General features: G+C 44.0%; 19 non-coding genes across 19 annotated transcripts; all 19 read right to left on the bottom strand.

Annotated features, from left to right (window-relative positions):
- Positions 1 to 19: 19 nt before the first annotated feature.
- Positions 20 to 100, bottom strand: TRNAS-UGA (transfer RNA serine (anticodon UGA)). Its single transcript has one exon. It is a non-coding gene; the product is annotated as a tRNA-Ser (tRNA).
- A 539-nt stretch (positions 101 to 639) lies between these two features.
- On the bottom strand, positions 640 to 721 carry TRNAS-UGA (transfer RNA serine (anticodon UGA)). The gene has a single exon. It is a non-coding gene; the product is annotated as a tRNA-Ser (tRNA).
- A 540-nt stretch (positions 722 to 1,261) lies between these two features.
- Positions 1,262 to 1,343, bottom strand: TRNAS-CGA (transfer RNA serine (anticodon CGA)). The gene has a single exon. It is a non-coding gene; the product is annotated as a tRNA-Ser (tRNA).
- Positions 1,344 to 1,886: 543 nt separating this feature from the next.
- TRNAS-CGA (transfer RNA serine (anticodon CGA)) lies at positions 1,887 to 1,968 on the bottom strand. The gene has a single exon. It is a non-coding gene; the product is annotated as a tRNA-Ser (tRNA).
- A 544-nt stretch (positions 1,969 to 2,512) lies between these two features.
- TRNAS-UGA (transfer RNA serine (anticodon UGA)) lies at positions 2,513 to 2,594 on the bottom strand. Its single transcript has one exon. It is a non-coding gene; the product is annotated as a tRNA-Ser (tRNA).
- A 541-nt stretch (positions 2,595 to 3,135) lies between these two features.
- Positions 3,136 to 3,217, bottom strand: TRNAS-UGA (transfer RNA serine (anticodon UGA)). The gene has a single exon. It is a non-coding gene; the product is annotated as a tRNA-Ser (tRNA).
- A 542-nt stretch (positions 3,218 to 3,759) lies between these two features.
- On the bottom strand, positions 3,760 to 3,841 carry TRNAS-UGA (transfer RNA serine (anticodon UGA)). The gene has a single exon. It is a non-coding gene; the product is annotated as a tRNA-Ser (tRNA).
- A 1,172-nt stretch (positions 3,842 to 5,013) lies between these two features.
- On the bottom strand, positions 5,014 to 5,095 carry TRNAS-UGA (transfer RNA serine (anticodon UGA)). The gene has a single exon. It is a non-coding gene; the product is annotated as a tRNA-Ser (tRNA).
- Positions 5,096 to 6,258: 1,163 nt separating this feature from the next.
- Positions 6,259 to 6,340, bottom strand: TRNAS-CGA (transfer RNA serine (anticodon CGA)). Its single transcript has one exon. It is a non-coding gene; the product is annotated as a tRNA-Ser (tRNA).
- Positions 6,341 to 6,881: 541 nt separating this feature from the next.
- On the bottom strand, positions 6,882 to 6,963 carry TRNAL-CAA (transfer RNA leucine (anticodon CAA)). Its single transcript has one exon. It is a non-coding gene; the product is annotated as a tRNA-Leu (tRNA).
- Positions 6,964 to 8,124: 1,161 nt separating this feature from the next.
- Positions 8,125 to 8,206, bottom strand: TRNAS-UGA (transfer RNA serine (anticodon UGA)). The gene has a single exon. It is a non-coding gene; the product is annotated as a tRNA-Ser (tRNA).
- A 543-nt stretch (positions 8,207 to 8,749) lies between these two features.
- On the bottom strand, positions 8,750 to 8,831 carry TRNAS-UGA (transfer RNA serine (anticodon UGA)). Its single transcript has one exon. It is a non-coding gene; the product is annotated as a tRNA-Ser (tRNA).
- A 541-nt stretch (positions 8,832 to 9,372) lies between these two features.
- TRNAS-UGA (transfer RNA serine (anticodon UGA)) lies at positions 9,373 to 9,454 on the bottom strand. The gene has a single exon. It is a non-coding gene; the product is annotated as a tRNA-Ser (tRNA).
- A 540-nt stretch (positions 9,455 to 9,994) lies between these two features.
- Positions 9,995 to 10,076, bottom strand: TRNAS-UGA (transfer RNA serine (anticodon UGA)). The gene has a single exon. It is a non-coding gene; the product is annotated as a tRNA-Ser (tRNA).
- A 540-nt stretch (positions 10,077 to 10,616) lies between these two features.
- Positions 10,617 to 10,698, bottom strand: TRNAS-UGA (transfer RNA serine (anticodon UGA)). The gene has a single exon. It is a non-coding gene; the product is annotated as a tRNA-Ser (tRNA).
- Positions 10,699 to 11,240: 542 nt separating this feature from the next.
- On the bottom strand, positions 11,241 to 11,321 carry TRNAL-CAA (transfer RNA leucine (anticodon CAA)). Its single transcript has one exon. It is a non-coding gene; the product is annotated as a tRNA-Leu (tRNA).
- Positions 11,322 to 13,693: 2,372 nt separating this feature from the next.
- Positions 13,694 to 13,775, bottom strand: TRNAS-CGA (transfer RNA serine (anticodon CGA)). The gene has a single exon. It is a non-coding gene; the product is annotated as a tRNA-Ser (tRNA).
- Positions 13,776 to 14,945: 1,170 nt separating this feature from the next.
- TRNAS-UGA (transfer RNA serine (anticodon UGA)) lies at positions 14,946 to 15,027 on the bottom strand. Its single transcript has one exon. It is a non-coding gene; the product is annotated as a tRNA-Ser (tRNA).
- Positions 15,028 to 15,567: 540 nt separating this feature from the next.
- Positions 15,568 to 15,649, bottom strand: TRNAS-UGA (transfer RNA serine (anticodon UGA)). Its single transcript has one exon. It is a non-coding gene; the product is annotated as a tRNA-Ser (tRNA).
- Between the last annotated feature and the right edge of the window lie 44 nt (positions 15,650 to 15,693).

The raw sequence follows: 15,693 nt of genomic DNA, 5'->3' as shown, positions 1-15,693 counted from the left end.
TTCATGCAAAATCTCATGACGCTGCAAGCAGGATTCGAACCTACGCGGGGAACCCCATTGGATTTCAAGTCCAACACCTTAACCACTCAGCCATTGCAGCTGCATGAGTATGGTGTCACTGTTGTCGTATACGAGCCATGCACTTCTCACGTCAGGCCGAGACCTAAAAATTAAAGTTACGGAAGAACGGGGCACGTACCAGCAGTGCCCTGTCTCCCTCACTTATTTCGCATGCTTTGATACAATTAATAAAAATATCAACACGCATCAGTCAAAGTGAGTGACAGGGCACAGATGAGCGGTAATCAATCACTGCACATTTCTACCCTCTTTTCCCTATATTACGGCGCTGTGAATGGGCCCTTAAGAGTACTCAGAAAGAGTCCAAAAGCTAAACAAGACATGCTACATAAACAAATTACTCTTTTTGGGACTCGTCAAGATCAGGCAGGACAGGTCCAGACTACCAACCCTTTCGAACCACCTGCTCTCTTAAAACTTCCTGAGTGTTGAAATTGTCTTAATGTTTACATTTAGTTTTAGTTTTTGCTGTTTAACTCTGTGACTTGATGAGGATTGACTAACGAGAAGTGAACATTTCCTTAACAAACCAAATGGTGTTCATGCAATATCGCACGATGCTGCAAGCAGGATTCAAACCTGGGCAGGGAAACCCCATTGGATTTCAGGTCCAACGCCTTAACCACTCGGCCGTCGCAGATCCATGAGGGTAATGTCACTGTTGTCGTATACGAGCCATGCGCTGCTCAAGTCAGACCGAGACCTACAAAATAAAGCAACGGAAGGACGGGGCAGGTACCAGCAGTGCCCTGTTGCCCTCACTTATTTCGCATGCTTTGATACAATTAATAAAAATAGCAACACGCAACACTCAAAATGAGTGACAGGGCACAGATGAGCGGTAATCAATCACTGCACATTTCTACCCTATTTTCACTATATTACGGCGCTGGGAATGGGCCCTTAAGAGTACTCAGAAAGAGTCCAAAAGCTAAACAAGACACGCCACATGAAAAAATTACTCTTTTTGTCACTCGTCAAGATCAGGCAGGACAGGTCCAGACTACGAACCCTTCCGAACCACCTGCTCTCTAAAACACTTCCTGAGTGTTGAAATTGTCTTAATGTTTACATTTAGTTTGATTTTTTGCTGTTTAACTCTGTGACCTGATGAGGATTGACTAACGAGAAGTGAACATTTCCTTAACAAACCAAATGGTGTTCATGCAAAATCACACGTCGCTGCAAGCAGGATTTGAACCAGTGAAGGGAAACCCCATTGGATTTCGAGTCCAACGCCTTAACCACTCGGCCTTCGTAGCTCCATGAGTATGATGTCACTGTTGTCGTATATGAGCCATGCGCTGCTCACGTCAAACCAACACCTAAAAAATAAGGTAACGGAAGGACGGGGCAGGAACCAGCAGTGCTCTGTTGCCATCACTTATTTCGCTTGCTTTCATACAATTAATAAAAATAGCAACACGTATCACTCAAAGTGAGTGACAGGGCACAGATGAGCAGTAATCAATCACTGCGCATTTCTACCCTCTTTTCCCTATATTACGGCGCTGGGACCGGGCCCTCAAGTGTACTCAGAAAGAGTCCAAAAGTCTAAACAAGACACTCTACATAAACAAAAATTACTCTTTTCGTGACTCATCAAGATCAGACAGGACAGGTCCAGACTACGAACCCTTCCGAACCACCTGCTCTCTAAAACACTTCCTGAGTGTTGAAATTGTCTTAATGTTTACATTTAGTTAGAGTTTTTGCTGTTTAACTCTGTGACTTGATGAGGATTGCGTACCGAGAAGTGAACATTTCCTTAACAAACCAAATGGTGTTCATGCAAAATTGGACGACGCTGCAAGCAGGATTCGAACCTGCGCAGGGAAACCCCATTGAATTTCGAGTCCAATGCCTTAACCACTCGGCCATCGCAGCTCCATGAGTATGATGTCACTTTTGTAGTATATGAACCATGCTCTGCGCACGTCAGGACGAGACCTAAAAAAGAAAGTAACATAAGGACAGGGCAGGAACCAGCAGTGCCCTGTTGTACTCACTTATTTCACATGCTTTCATACAATTAATAAAAATAGCAACACGTATCACTCAAAGTGAGTGACAGGGCACAGATGAGCGGTAATCATTCACTGCACATTTCTACCCTCTTTTCCCTATATTACGGCGGTGGCAACGGGCCCTTAAGTGTACTCAGAAAGAGTCCAAAAGCCTAAACAAGACACGCTTCATAAAAAAAAATTACTCTTTTCCTGACTTGTCTAGATCAGGCAGGACAGGTCCAGACTACAAACCCTTCCTAGCCACCTGCTCTATAAAACACTTCCTGGGTGTAGAAATTGTCTCAATGTTTACATCTAGTTTGCGTTTTTGCCGTTTAACTCTGTGACTTGATGAGGATTGCATAACGAGAAGTGAACATTTAATTAACTAAACCAAATGGTGTTCATGCAAAATCTCATGACACTGCAAGCAGGATTCGAACCTAAGCGGGGAAACCCCATTGGATCTCAAGTCCAACGCCTTAACCACTCGGCCATCACAGCTGCGAGAGTATGATGTCACTGTTGTCGTATACGAGCCATGCGCTGCTCACATCAGGCTGAGACCTAAAAATTAAAGTAACGGAAGGACGGGACACGTACCAGCAGTGCCCTGTCTCCCTCACTTATTTCACATGCTTTCATACAATTAATAAAAATAGCAACACGCATCACTCAAAGTGAGTGACAGGGCACAGATGAGCGGTAATCAATCACTGCACATTCCTACCCTCTTTTCCCTATATTACGGTGCTGGGAATGGGCCCTTAAGAGTACTCAGAAAGAGTCCAAATTCCTAAAGAAGACACGTTACATAAAAGAATTACTCTTTTTGTTACTCGTCATGATCAAGCAGGACAGGTCCAGACTACGAACCCTTCCGAACCACCTGCTATCTAAAACACTTCCTGAGTGTTGAAATTGTCTTACTGTTTACACTTAGTTTGAATTTTTGCTGTTTAACTCTGTGTCTTGATGAGGATTGACTAACGAGAAGTGTGCATTTCCTTAACAAACCAAATGGTGTTTATGCAAAATTGCACAACGCTGCAAGCAGGATTCGAACCTGCGCGGGGAAACCCCATTGGGTTTCAAGTCCAACGCCTTAACCACTCGGCCATCGCAGCTCCATGAGAATGATGTCACTGTTGTCGTATATGAGCCATGCGCTGCTCACCTCAGACCGAGACCTAAAAAAGTAAAGTAACTGAAGGACGGGGCAGGTACCAGCAGTGCTCTGTTGCCCTCACTTATTTCGCTTGCTTTCATACAATTAATAAAAATAGCAACATGTATCACTCAAAGTGAGTGACAGGGCACAGATGAGCAGTAATCAATCACTGCGCATTTCTACCCTCTTTTCCCTATATTACGGCGCTGGGACCGGGCCCTTAAGTGTACTCAGAAAGAGTCCAAAACCCTAAACAAGACACGCTACATAAAAAAATTACTCTTTTCGTGACTTGTCAAGATCAGGCAGGACAGGTCCAGACTACGAACCCTTCCGAACCACCTGCTCTCTAAAACACTTCCTGAGTGTTGAAATTGTCTTAATGTTTACATTTAGTTTGAGTTTTTGCTGTTTAACTCGGTGACTTGATGAGGATTGTGTAACGAGAAGTGAACATTTCCTTAACAAACCAAATGGTGTTCATGCAAAATCATACGACGCTGCAAGCAGGATTCGAACCCGCGCAGGGAAACCCCACTGAATTTCAAGTCCAATGCTTTAACCACTCGGCCATCGCAGCTCCATGAGTATGATGTCACTGTTGTTGTATATGAGCCATGCGCTGCTCACGTCAGGCCGAGACCTAAAAAACTAAAGTAACATAAGGACGGGGCAGGAACCAGCAGTGCCCTGTTGCCCTCACTTATTTCACATGCTTTCATACAATTAATAAAAATAGCAACACGTATCACTCAAAGTTAGTAACAGGGCACAGATGAGCAGTAATCAACCACTGCGCATTTCTACCCTCTTTTCCCTATATTACGGCGGTGGCAACGGGCCCTTAAGTGTACTCAGAAAGAGTCTAAAAGCCTAACCAAGACACGCTTCATGAAAAAAAAATTACTCTTTTCGTGACTTGTCTAGATCAGGCAGGACAGGTCCAGACTACGAACCCTTCCGAGCCACCTGCTCTGTAAAACACTTCCTGGGTGTAGAAAGTGTCTCAATGTTTACATCTAGTTTGAGTTTTTGCCGTTTAACTCTGTGACTTGAAGAGGACTGCATAACGAGTAGTGAACATTTACTTAACTAAACTAAATGGTGTTAATGCAAAATATCATGACACTGCAAGCAGGATTCGAACCTACGCGGTGAAACCCTACTGAAGTTCAAGTTCAACACCTTACTCACTCGGCCATCGCAGCTGCATGTGTATGATGTCACTGTTGTCGTATACGAGCCATGCGCAGCTCACGTCAGGCCGAGACCTAAAAACTTAAAGTAACGGAAGGACGGGGCATGTACCAGTCGTGCCCTGTCTCCCCTCACTTATTTCGCATGCTTTCATACAATTAATAAAAATAGCAACACGCATCACTCAAAGTGAGTGAAAGGGCACAGATGAGCGGTAATCAATCACTGCACATTTCTGCCCTCTTTTCCCTGTATTACGGCGCTGGGAATGGGCCCTTAAGTGTACTCAGAAAGAGTCCAACAGCCTAAACAAGACACGCTACATAAAAAAATTACTCTTTTCGTGACTCGTCTAGATCAGGCAGGACAGGACCAGACTACGAACCCTTCCGAGTCACCTGCTCTCTAAAACACTTCCTGGGTGTGGAAATTGTCTCAATATTTACATCTAGTTTTTGTTTTTGCCGTTTAACTCTGTGACTTGATGAGGATTGCATAACAAGAAGTGAACATTTACTTAACTAAACCAAATGGTATTCATGCAAAATCTCATGACGCTGCAAGCAGGATTCGAACCTTCGCAGGGAAACCCCATTGGATTTCAAGTCCAACACCTTAAACACTCGGCCATCGCAGCTGCATGTGTATGATGTCACTGTTGTCGTATACGAGCCATGCACTGATCACGTCAGGCCGAGACCTAAAAATTAAAGTTACGGAAGGACGGGACACAAACCAGCAGTGCCCTGTTTCCCTCACTTATTTCGCATGCTTTGATACAATTAATAAAAATAGCAACACGCATCACTCAAAGTGAGTGACAGGGCACAGATGAGCGGTAATCAATCACTGCACATTTCTACCCTCTTTTCCCTATATTACGGTGCTGTGAATGGGCCCTTAAGAGTACTCAGAAAGAGTCCAAAAGCCTAAACAAGACACGCTACATAAAAAAATTTACTCTTTTTGGGACTCGTCAAGATCAGGCAGGACAGGTCCAGACTACGAACCCTTCCGAACCACCTGCTCTCTAAAAACTTCCTGAGTGTTGAAATTGTCTTAATGTTTACATTTAGTTTGAGTTTTTGCTGTTTAACTCTGTGACTTGATGAGGATTGACTAACGAGAAGTGAACATTTCCTTAACAAACCAAATGGTGTTCATGCAAAATCGCACGATGCTGCAAACAGGATTCAAACCTGCACAGGGAAACCCCATTGGATTTCATGTCCAACAACTTAACCACTCGGCCATCGCCGCTCCATGAGCATGACGTCACTGTTGTCGTATATGAGCCATGCGCTGCTCAAGTCAGACCGAGACCTACAAAATAAAGCAACGGAAGGACGGGGCAGGTACCAGCAGTGCCCTGTTGCCCTCACTTATTTCGCATGCTTTGATACAATTAATAAAAATAGCAACACGCAACACTCAAAGTGAGTGACAGGGCACAGATGAGCGGTAATCAATCACTGCACATTTCTACCCTATTTTCCCTATATTACGGCGCTGGGAATGGGCCCTTAAGAGTACTCAGAAAGAGTCCAAAAGCTAAACAAGACACGCCACATGAAAAAATTACTCTTTTTGTCACTCGTCAAGATCAGGCAGGACAGGTCCAGACTACGAACCCTTCCGAACCACCTGCTCTCTAAAACACTTCCTGAGTGTTGAAATTGTCTTGATGTTTACATTTAGTTTGATTTTTTGCTGTTTAACTCTGTGACTTGATGAGGATTGACTAACGAGAAGTGAACATTTCCTTAACAAACCAAATGGTGTTCATGCAAAATCACACGTTGCTGCAAGCAGGAGTCAAACCTGCGCAGGGAAACATCATTGGATTTCGAGTCCAACGCCTTAACCACTCGGCCATCGCAGCTCCATGAGCATGATGTCACTGTTGTCGTATATGAGCCATGCGCTGCTCACGTCAGACCGAGACCTAAAAAATAAAGTAACGGAAGGACGGGGCAGGTACCAGCAGTGCTCTGTTGCCCTCACTTATTTCACTTGCTTTCATACAATTAATAAAAATAGCAACACGTATCACTCAAAGTGAGTGACAGGGCACAGATGAGCAGTAATCAATCACTGCGCATTTCTACCCTCTTTTCCCTATATTACGGTGCTGGGACCGGGCCCTTAAGTGTACTCAGAAAGAGTCCAAAAGCCTAAACAAGACACTCTACATAAAAAAAATTACTCTTTTCGTGACTCGTCAAGATCAGGCAGGACAGGTCCAGACTACGAACCCTTCCGAACCACCTGCTCTCTAAAACACTTCCTGAGTGTTGAAATTGTCTTAATGTTTACATTTAGTTTGAGTTTTTGCTTTTAACTCAGTGACTTGATGAGGATTGCGTAACGAGAAGTGAACATTTCGTTAACAAACCAAATGGTGTTAATGCTAAATCGTACGACGCTGCAAGCAGGATTCGAACCTGCGCAGGGAAACCCCATTGAATTTTGAGTCCAACGCCTTAACCACTCGGCCATCGCAGCTCCAAGAGTATAATGACACTGTTGTCGTATATGAGCCATGCGCTGCTCACGTCAAGCCGAGACCTAAAAAATAAAGTAACATAAGGACGGGGCAGGAACTAGCAGTGCCCTGTTGACCTCACTTATTTCACATGCTTTCATACAATTAATAAAAATAGCAACACGTATCACTCAAAGTGAGTGACAGGGCACAGATGAGCAGTAATCAATCACTGCGCATTTCTACCCTCTTTTCCCTATATTACGGCGGTGGCAACGGGCCCTTAAGTGTACTCAGAAAGAGTCCAAAAGCCTAACCAAGACACGCTTCATAAAAAAAAATTACTCTTTTTGTGACTTGTCTAGATCAGGCAGGACAGGTCCAGACTACGAACCCTTCCGAGCCACCTGCTCTGTAAAACACTTCCTGGGTGTAGAAAGTGTCTCAATGTTTACATCTAGTTTGAGTTTTTGCCGTTTAACTCTGTGACTTGAAGAGGACTGCATAACGAGTAGTGAACATTTACTTAACTAAACTAAATGGTGTTAATGCAAAATATCATGACACTGCAAGCAGGATTCAAACCTACGCGGTGAAACCCCACTGAAGTTCAAGTTCAACACCTTACTCACTCGGCCATCGCAGCTGCATGTGTATGATGTCACTGTTGTCGTATACGAGCCATGCGCAGCTCACGTCAGGCCGAGACCTAAAAACTTAAAGTAACGGAAGGACGGGGCATGTACCAGTCGTGCCCTGTCTCCCCTCACTTATTTCGCATGCTTTCATACAATTAATAAAAATAGCAACACGCATCACTCAAAGTGACACAGATGAGCGGTAATCAATCACTGCACATTTCTGCCCTCTTTTCCCTGTATTACAGCGCTGGTAATGGGCCCTTAAGTGTACTCAGAAAGAGTCCAAAAGCCTAAACAAGACACGCTACATAAACAAATTACTCTTTTCGTGACTCGTCTAGATCAGGCAGGACAGGACCAGACTACGAACCCTTCCGAGCCACCTGCTCTCTAAAACACTTCCTGGGTGTAGAAATTGTCTCGATGTTTACATCTAGTTTGAGTTTTTGCCGTTTAACTCTGTGACTTGAAGAGGACTGCATAACGAGAAGTGAACATTTACTTAACTAAACCAAATGGTGTTCATGCAAAATCTCATGACGCTGCAAGCAGGATTCTAACCTACGCGGTGAAACCCCATTGGATTTCAAGTCCAACACCTTACCCACTCGGCCATCGCAGCTGCATGTGTATGATGTCACTGTTGTCGTATACGAGCCATGCGCTGCTCACTTCAGGCCGAGACCTAAAAACTTAAAGTAACGGAAGGACAGGGCATGTACCTGCAGTGCCCTGTCTCCCTCACTTATTTTGCATGCTTTCATCCAATTAATAAAAATAGCAACACGCATCACTCAAAGTGAGTGAAAGGGCACAGATGAGCGGTAATCAATCACTGCACATTTCTGCCCTCTTTTCCCTGTATTACGGCGCTGGGAATGGGCCCTTAAGTGTACTCAGAAAGAGTCCAACAGCCTAAACAAGACACGCTACATAAAAAAATTACTCTTTTCGTGACTCGTCTAGATCAGGCAGGACAGGACCAGACTACGAACCCTTCCGAGTCACCTGCTCTCTAAAACACTTCCTGGGTGTGGAAATTGTCTCAATATTTACATCTTTTTTTTGTTTTTGCCGTTTAACTCTGTGACTTGATGAGGATTGCATAACAAGAAGTGAACATTTACTTAACTAAACCAAATGGTATTCATGCAAAATCTCATGACGCTGCAAGCAGGATTCGAACCTTCGCAGGGAAACCCCATTGGATTTCAAGTCCAACACCTTAAACACTCGGCCATCGCAGCTGCATGTGTATGATGTCACTGTTGTCGTATACGAGCCATGCACTGATCACGTCAGGCCGAGACCTAAAAATTAAAGTTACGGAAGGACGGGGCACAAACCAGCAGTGCCCTGTTTCCCTCACTTATTTCGCATGCTTTGATACAATTAATAAAAATAGCAACACGCATCACTCAAAGTGAGTGACAGGGCACAGATGAGCGGTAATCAATCACTGCACATTTCTACCCTCTTTTCCCTATATTACGGCGCTGTGAATGGGCCCTTAAGAGTACTCAGAAAGAGTCCAAAAGCCTAAACAAGACACGCTACATAAAAAAATTTACTCTTTTTGGGACTCGTCAAGATCAGGCAGGACAGGTCCAGACTACGAACCCTTCCGAACCACCTGCTCTCTAAAAACTTCCTGAGTGTTGAAATTGTCTTAATGTTTACATTTAGTTTGAGTTTTTGCTGTTTAACTCTGTGACTTGATGAGGATTGACTAACGAGAAGTGAACATTTCCTTAACAAACCAAATGGTGTTCATGCAAAATCGCACGATGCTGCAAACAGGATTCAAACCTGCACAGGGAAACCCCATTGGATTTCAGGTCCAACAACTTAACCACTCGGCCATCGCCGCTCCATGAGCATGATGTCACTGTTGTCGTATATGAGCCATGCGCTGCTCACGTCAGATCGAGACCTAAAAAATAAAGTAACGGAAGGACGGGGCAGGTACCAGCAGTGCTCTGTTGCCCTCACTTATTTCACTTGCTTTCATACAATTAATAAAAATAGCAACACGCATCACTCAAAGTGAGTGACAGGGCACAGATGAGCGGTAATCAATCACTGCACATTTCTACACTCTTTTCCCTATATTACGGCGCTGTGAATGGGCCCTTAAGAGTACTCAGAAAGAGTCCAAAAGCTAAACAAGACACGCTACATAAAAAAATTACTCTTTTTTGGGACTCGTCAAGATCAGGCAGGACAGGTCCAGACTACGAACACTTTCGAACCACCTGCTCTCTAATAACTTCCTGAGTGTTGAAATTGTCTTAATGTTTACATTTAGTTTGAGTTTTTGCTGTTTAACTCTGTGACTTGATGAGGATTGACTAACGAGAAGTGAACATTTCCTTAACAAACCAAATGGTGTTCATGCAAAATCACACGATGCTGCAAACAGGATTCAAACCTGCACAGGGAACCCCCATTGGATTTCAGGTCCAACAACTTAACCACTCGGCCATCGCCGCTCCATGAGCATGATGTCACTGTTGTCGTATATGAGCCATGCGCTGCTCAAGTCAGACCGAGACCTACAAAATAAAGCAACGGAAGGACGGGGCAGGTACCAGCAGTGCCCTGTTGCCCTCACTTATTTCGCATGCTTTGATACAATTAATAAAAGTAGCAACACGCAACACTCAAAGTGAGTGACAGGGCACAGATGAGCGGTAATCAATCACTGAACATTTCTACCCTATTTTCCCTATATTACGGCGCTGGGAATGGGCCCTTAAGAGTACTCAGAAAGAGTCCAAAAGCTAAACAAGACACGCCACATGAAAAAATTACTCTTTTTGTCACTCGTCAAGATCAGGCAGGACAGGTCCAGACTACGAACCCTACCGAACCACCTGCTCTCTAAAACACTTCCTGAGTGTTGAAATTGTCTTAATGTTTACATTTAGTTTGATTTTTTGCTGTTTAACTCTGTGACTTGATGAGGATTGACTAACGAGAAGTGAACATTTCCTTAACAAACCAAATGGTGTTCATGCAAAATCACACGCTGCTGCAAGCAGGATTCAAGCCTGCGCAGGGAAACCCCATTGGATTTCAAATCCAACGCCTTAACCACTCAGCCATCGCAGCTCCATGAGCATGATGTCACTGTTGTCGTATATGAGCCATGCGCTGCTCACGTCAGACCGAGACCTAAAAAATAAAGTAACGGAAGGACGGGGCAGGTACCAGCAGTGCTCTGTTGCCCTCACTTATTTCACTTGCTTTCATACAATTAATAAAAATAGCAACACGTATCACTCAAAGTGAGTGACAGGGCACAGATGAGCAGTAATCAATCACTGCGCATTTCTACCCTCTTTTCCCTATATTACGGTGCTGGGACCGGGCCCTTAAGTGTACTCAGAAAGAGTCCAAAAGCCTAAACAAGACACTCTACATAAAAAAAATTACTCTTTTCGTGACTCGTCAAGATCAGGCAGGACAGGTCCAGACTACAAACCCTTCCGAACCACCTGCTCTCTAAAACACTTCCTGAGTGTTGAAATTGTCTTAATGTTTACATTTAGTTTGAGTTTTTGCTGTTTAACTCAGTGACTTGATGAGGATTGCGTAACGAGAAGTGAACATTTCGTTAACAAACCAAATGGTGTTAATGCTAAATCGTACGACGCTGCAAGCAGGATTCGAACCTGGCAGGGAAACCCCATTGAATTTTGAGTCCAACGCCTTAACCACTCGGCCATCGCAGCTCCAAGAGAATAATGACACTGTTGTCGTATATGAGCCATGCGCTGCTCACGTCAAGCCGAGACCTAAAAAATAAAGTAACATAAGGACGGGGCAGGAACTAGCAGTGCCCTGTTGACCTCACTTATTTCACATGCTTTCATACAATTAATAAAAATAGCAACACGTATCACTCAAAGTGAGTGACAGGGCACAGATGAGCAGTAATCAATCACTGCGCATTTCTACCCTCTTTTCCCTATATTACGGCGGTGGCAACGGGCCCTTAAGTGTACTCAGAAAGAGTCCAAAAGCCTAACCAAGACACGCTTCATAAAAAAAAATTACTCTTTTTGTGACTTGTCTAGATCAGGCAGGACAGGTCCAGACTACGAACCCTTCCGAGCCACCTGCTCTGTAAAACACTTCCTGGGTGTAGAAAGTGTCTCAATGTTTACATCTAGTTTGAATTTTTGCCGTTTAACTCTGTGACTTGAAGAGGACTGCATAACGAGTAGTGAACATTTACTTAACTAAACTAAATGGTGTTAATGCAAAATATCATGACACTGCAAGCAGGATTCGAACCTACGCGGTGAAACCCCACTGAAGTTCAAGTTCAACACCTTACTCACTCGGCCATTGCAGCTGCATGTGTATGATGTCACTGTTGTCGTATACGAGCCATGCGCAGCTCACGTCAGGCCGAGACCTAAAAACTTAAAGTAACGGAAGGACGGGGCATGTACCAGTCGTACCCTGTCTCCCCTCACTTATTTCGCATGCTTTCATACAATTAATAAAAATAGCAACACGCATCACTCAAAGTGACACAGATGAGCGGTAATCAATCACTGCACATTTCTGCCCTCTTTTCCCTATATTACGGCACTGGGAATGGGCCCTTAAGTGTACTCAGAAAGAGTCCAAAAACCTAAACAAGAAATGCTACATAAAAAAATTACTCTTTTCGTGACTCATCTAGATCAGGCAGGACAGGCTAAGACTACGAACCCTTCCGAGCCACCGGCTCTCTAAAACACTTCCTGGGTGTGGAAATTGTCTCAATGTTTACATCTAGTTTTTGTTTTTGCCGTTTAACTCTGTGACTTGATGAGGATTGCATAACGAAAAGTGAACATTTACTTAACTAAACCAAATGGTATTCATGCAAAATCTCATGATGCTGCAAGCAGGATTCGAACCTACGCGTGGAAACCCCATTGGATTTCAATTCCACGCCTTAACCACTCGGGTATTGCAGCTGCATGAGCATGATGTCACTGTTGTCGTATACGAGCCATGCACTGCTCACGTCAGGCCGAGACCTAAAAATTAAAGTTACGGAAGGACGAGGCACATACCAGCAGTGCCCTGTCTCCCTCACTTATTTCGCATGCTCTGATACAATTAATAAAAATAGCAACACGCATCACTCAAAGTGAGTGACAGGGCACAGATGAGCGGTAATCAATCACTGCACATTTCTATCCTCTTTTCCCTATATTACGGCGCTGTGTATAGGCCCTTAAGAGTACTCAGAAAGAGTACAAAAGCCTAAACAAGACACGCTACATGAAAAAAATTACTCTTTTTGTGACTCGTCAAGATCAGGCAGAACAGGTCCAGACTACGAACCCTTCCGAACCACCTGCTCTCTAAAACACTTCCTGAGTGTTGAAATTGTCTTAATGTTTACATTTAGTTTGAATTTTTGCTGTTTAACTCTGTGACTTGATGAGGATTGACTGACGACAAGTGAACATTTCCTTAATAAAATAAATGGTGTTCATTTTAAATCGCACGATGCGAACCAGCGCAGGGAAACCCCATTGGATTTCAGGTCCAACGCCTTAACCACTCGGCCGTCGCAACTCTATGAGTATGATGTCACTGTTGTCGTATACGAGCCATGCGCTGTCACCTCAGACCGAGAGCTAAAAAATAAAGCAACGGAAGGACGGGGCAGGTACCAGCAGTGCTCTGTTGCCCTTACTTATTTTGCATGCTTTCATACAATTAAAAAAAATAGCAACACGTATCACTCAAAGTGAGTGACAGGGCACAGATGAGCAGTAATCAATCACTGTGCATTTATACCCTCTTTTCCCTATATTACGGCACTGGCAACGGGCCCTTAAGTGTACTCAGAAAGAGTCCAAAAGCCTAAATAAGACACGCTTCATAAAAAATTGTACTCTTTTCCTGACTTGTCTAGATCAGGCAGGACAGGTCCAGACTACTCTCTAAAACACTTCCTGGGTGTAGAAATTGTCTCAATGTTTCCATCTAGTTTGAGTTTTTGCCGTTTAGCTCTATGACTTGATGAGGATTGCGTAACAAGAAGTGAACATTTCCTTAACAAACCAAATGGTGTTAATGCACAATTGGATGACGCTGCAAGCAGGATTCAAACCTGCGCAGGGAAACCCCATTGAATTTCGAGTCCAACGCCTTAACCACTCGTCCATCGCAGCTTCATGAATATGATGTCACTGTTGTCGTATATGAGCCATGCACTGCTCACGTCAGGCCGAGACCTAAAAAATAAAGTAACATGAGGACGGGGCAGGAACCAGCAGTGCCCTGTTGCCCTCACTTATTCCACATGCTTTCATACAATTAATAAAAATAGCAACACGTATCACTCAAAGTGAGTGACAGGGCACAGATGAGCGGTAATCAATCACGGCGCATTTCTACTCTCTTTTCCCTATATTACGGCGGTGGCAACGGGCCCTTAAGTGTACTCAGAAAGAGTCCAAAAGCCTAAACAAGACACGCTTCATACAAAAAACTTACTCTTTTCCTGACTTGTCTAGATCAGGCAGGACAGGTCCAGACTATGAATCCTTCCTAGCCACCTGCTCTCTAAAACACTTCCTGGGTGTAGAAATTGTCTCAATGTTTACATCTAGGTTGAGTTTTTGCCGCTTAACTCTGTGACTTGATGAGGATTGCATAACGAGAAGTGAACATTTACTTAACTAAACCAAATGGTGTTCATGCAAAATCTCATGACGCTGCAAGCAGGATTCGAACCTAAGCTAGGAAACCCCATTGGATTTCTAGGCCACGCCTCAACCACTCGGCATTCGCAGCTGCGTGAGTATGATGTCATTGTTGTCGTATGCGAGCCATGCGCTGCTCACATCAGGCCGGGACCTAAAAATTAAAGTAACGGAAGGACGGGACACGTACCAGCAGTGTCCTGTCTCCCTCACTTATTTCGCATGCTTTCATACAATTAATAAAAATAGCAACACGCATCACTCAAAGTGAGTGACAGGGCACAGATGAGCGGTAATCAAGCACTGCACATTCCTACCCTCTTTTCCCTATATTACGGTGCTGGGAATGGGCCCTTAAGAGTACGCAGAAAGAGTCCAAAAGCCTAAACAAGACACGCTTCATAAAAAAATAATCACTCTTTTCCTGACTTGTCTAGATCAGGCAGGACAGGTCCAGACTACAAACCCTTCCTAGCCACCTGCTCTCTAAAACACTTCCTGGGTGTAGAAATTGTCTCAATGTTTACATCTAGTTTGCGTTTTTGCCGTTTAACTCTGTGACTTGATGAGGATTGCATAACGAGAAGTGAACATTTAATTAACTAAACCAAATGGTGTTCATGCAAAATCTCATGACACTGCAAGCAGGATTCGAACCTAAGCGGGGAAACCCCATTGGATCTCAAGTCCAATGCCTTAACCACTCGGCCATCACAGCTGCGAGAGTATGATGTCACTGTTGTCGTATACGAGCCATGCGCTGCTCACATCAGGCTGAGACCTAAAAATTAAAGTAACGGAAGGACGGGACACGTACCAGCAGTGCCCTGTCTCCCTCACTTATTTCGCATGCTTTCATACAATTAATAAAAATAGCAACACGCATCACTCAAAGTGAGTGACAGGGCACAGATGAGCGGTAATCAATCACTGCACATTTCTACCCTATTTTCCCCATATTACGGTGCTGGGAATGGGCCCTTAAGAGTACTCAGAAAGAGTCCAAAAGCTAAACAAGACACGCCACATGAAAAAACTACTCTTTTTGTCACTCGTCAAGATCAGGCAGGACAGGTCCAGACTACGAACCCTTCCGAACCACCTGCTCTCTAAAACACTCCTTGAGTGTTGAAATTGTCTTAATGTTTACATTTAGTTTGAATTTTTGCTGTTTAACTCTGTGACTTGATGAGGATTGACTAACGAGAAGTGTGCATTTCCTTAACAAACCAAATGGCGTTCATGCAAAATCACACGCCGCTGCAAGCAGGATTCGAACCTGCGCGGGGAAACCCCATTGGATTTCAAGTCCAACGCCTTAACCACTCGGCCTTCGTAGCTCCATGAGAATGATGTCACTGTTGTCGTATATGACCCATGCGCT

The sequence above is a fragment of the Lissotriton helveticus genome, chromosome 11, assembly GCF_964261635.1.
Source record: "Lissotriton helveticus chromosome 11, aLisHel1.1, whole genome shotgun sequence".
Lineage (NCBI taxonomy): Eukaryota > Metazoa > Chordata > Amphibia > Caudata > Salamandridae > Lissotriton > Lissotriton helveticus.
Note: the sequence above shows the minus strand (reverse complement) of the source record. Positions and strands in the feature narration are given on the sequence as shown.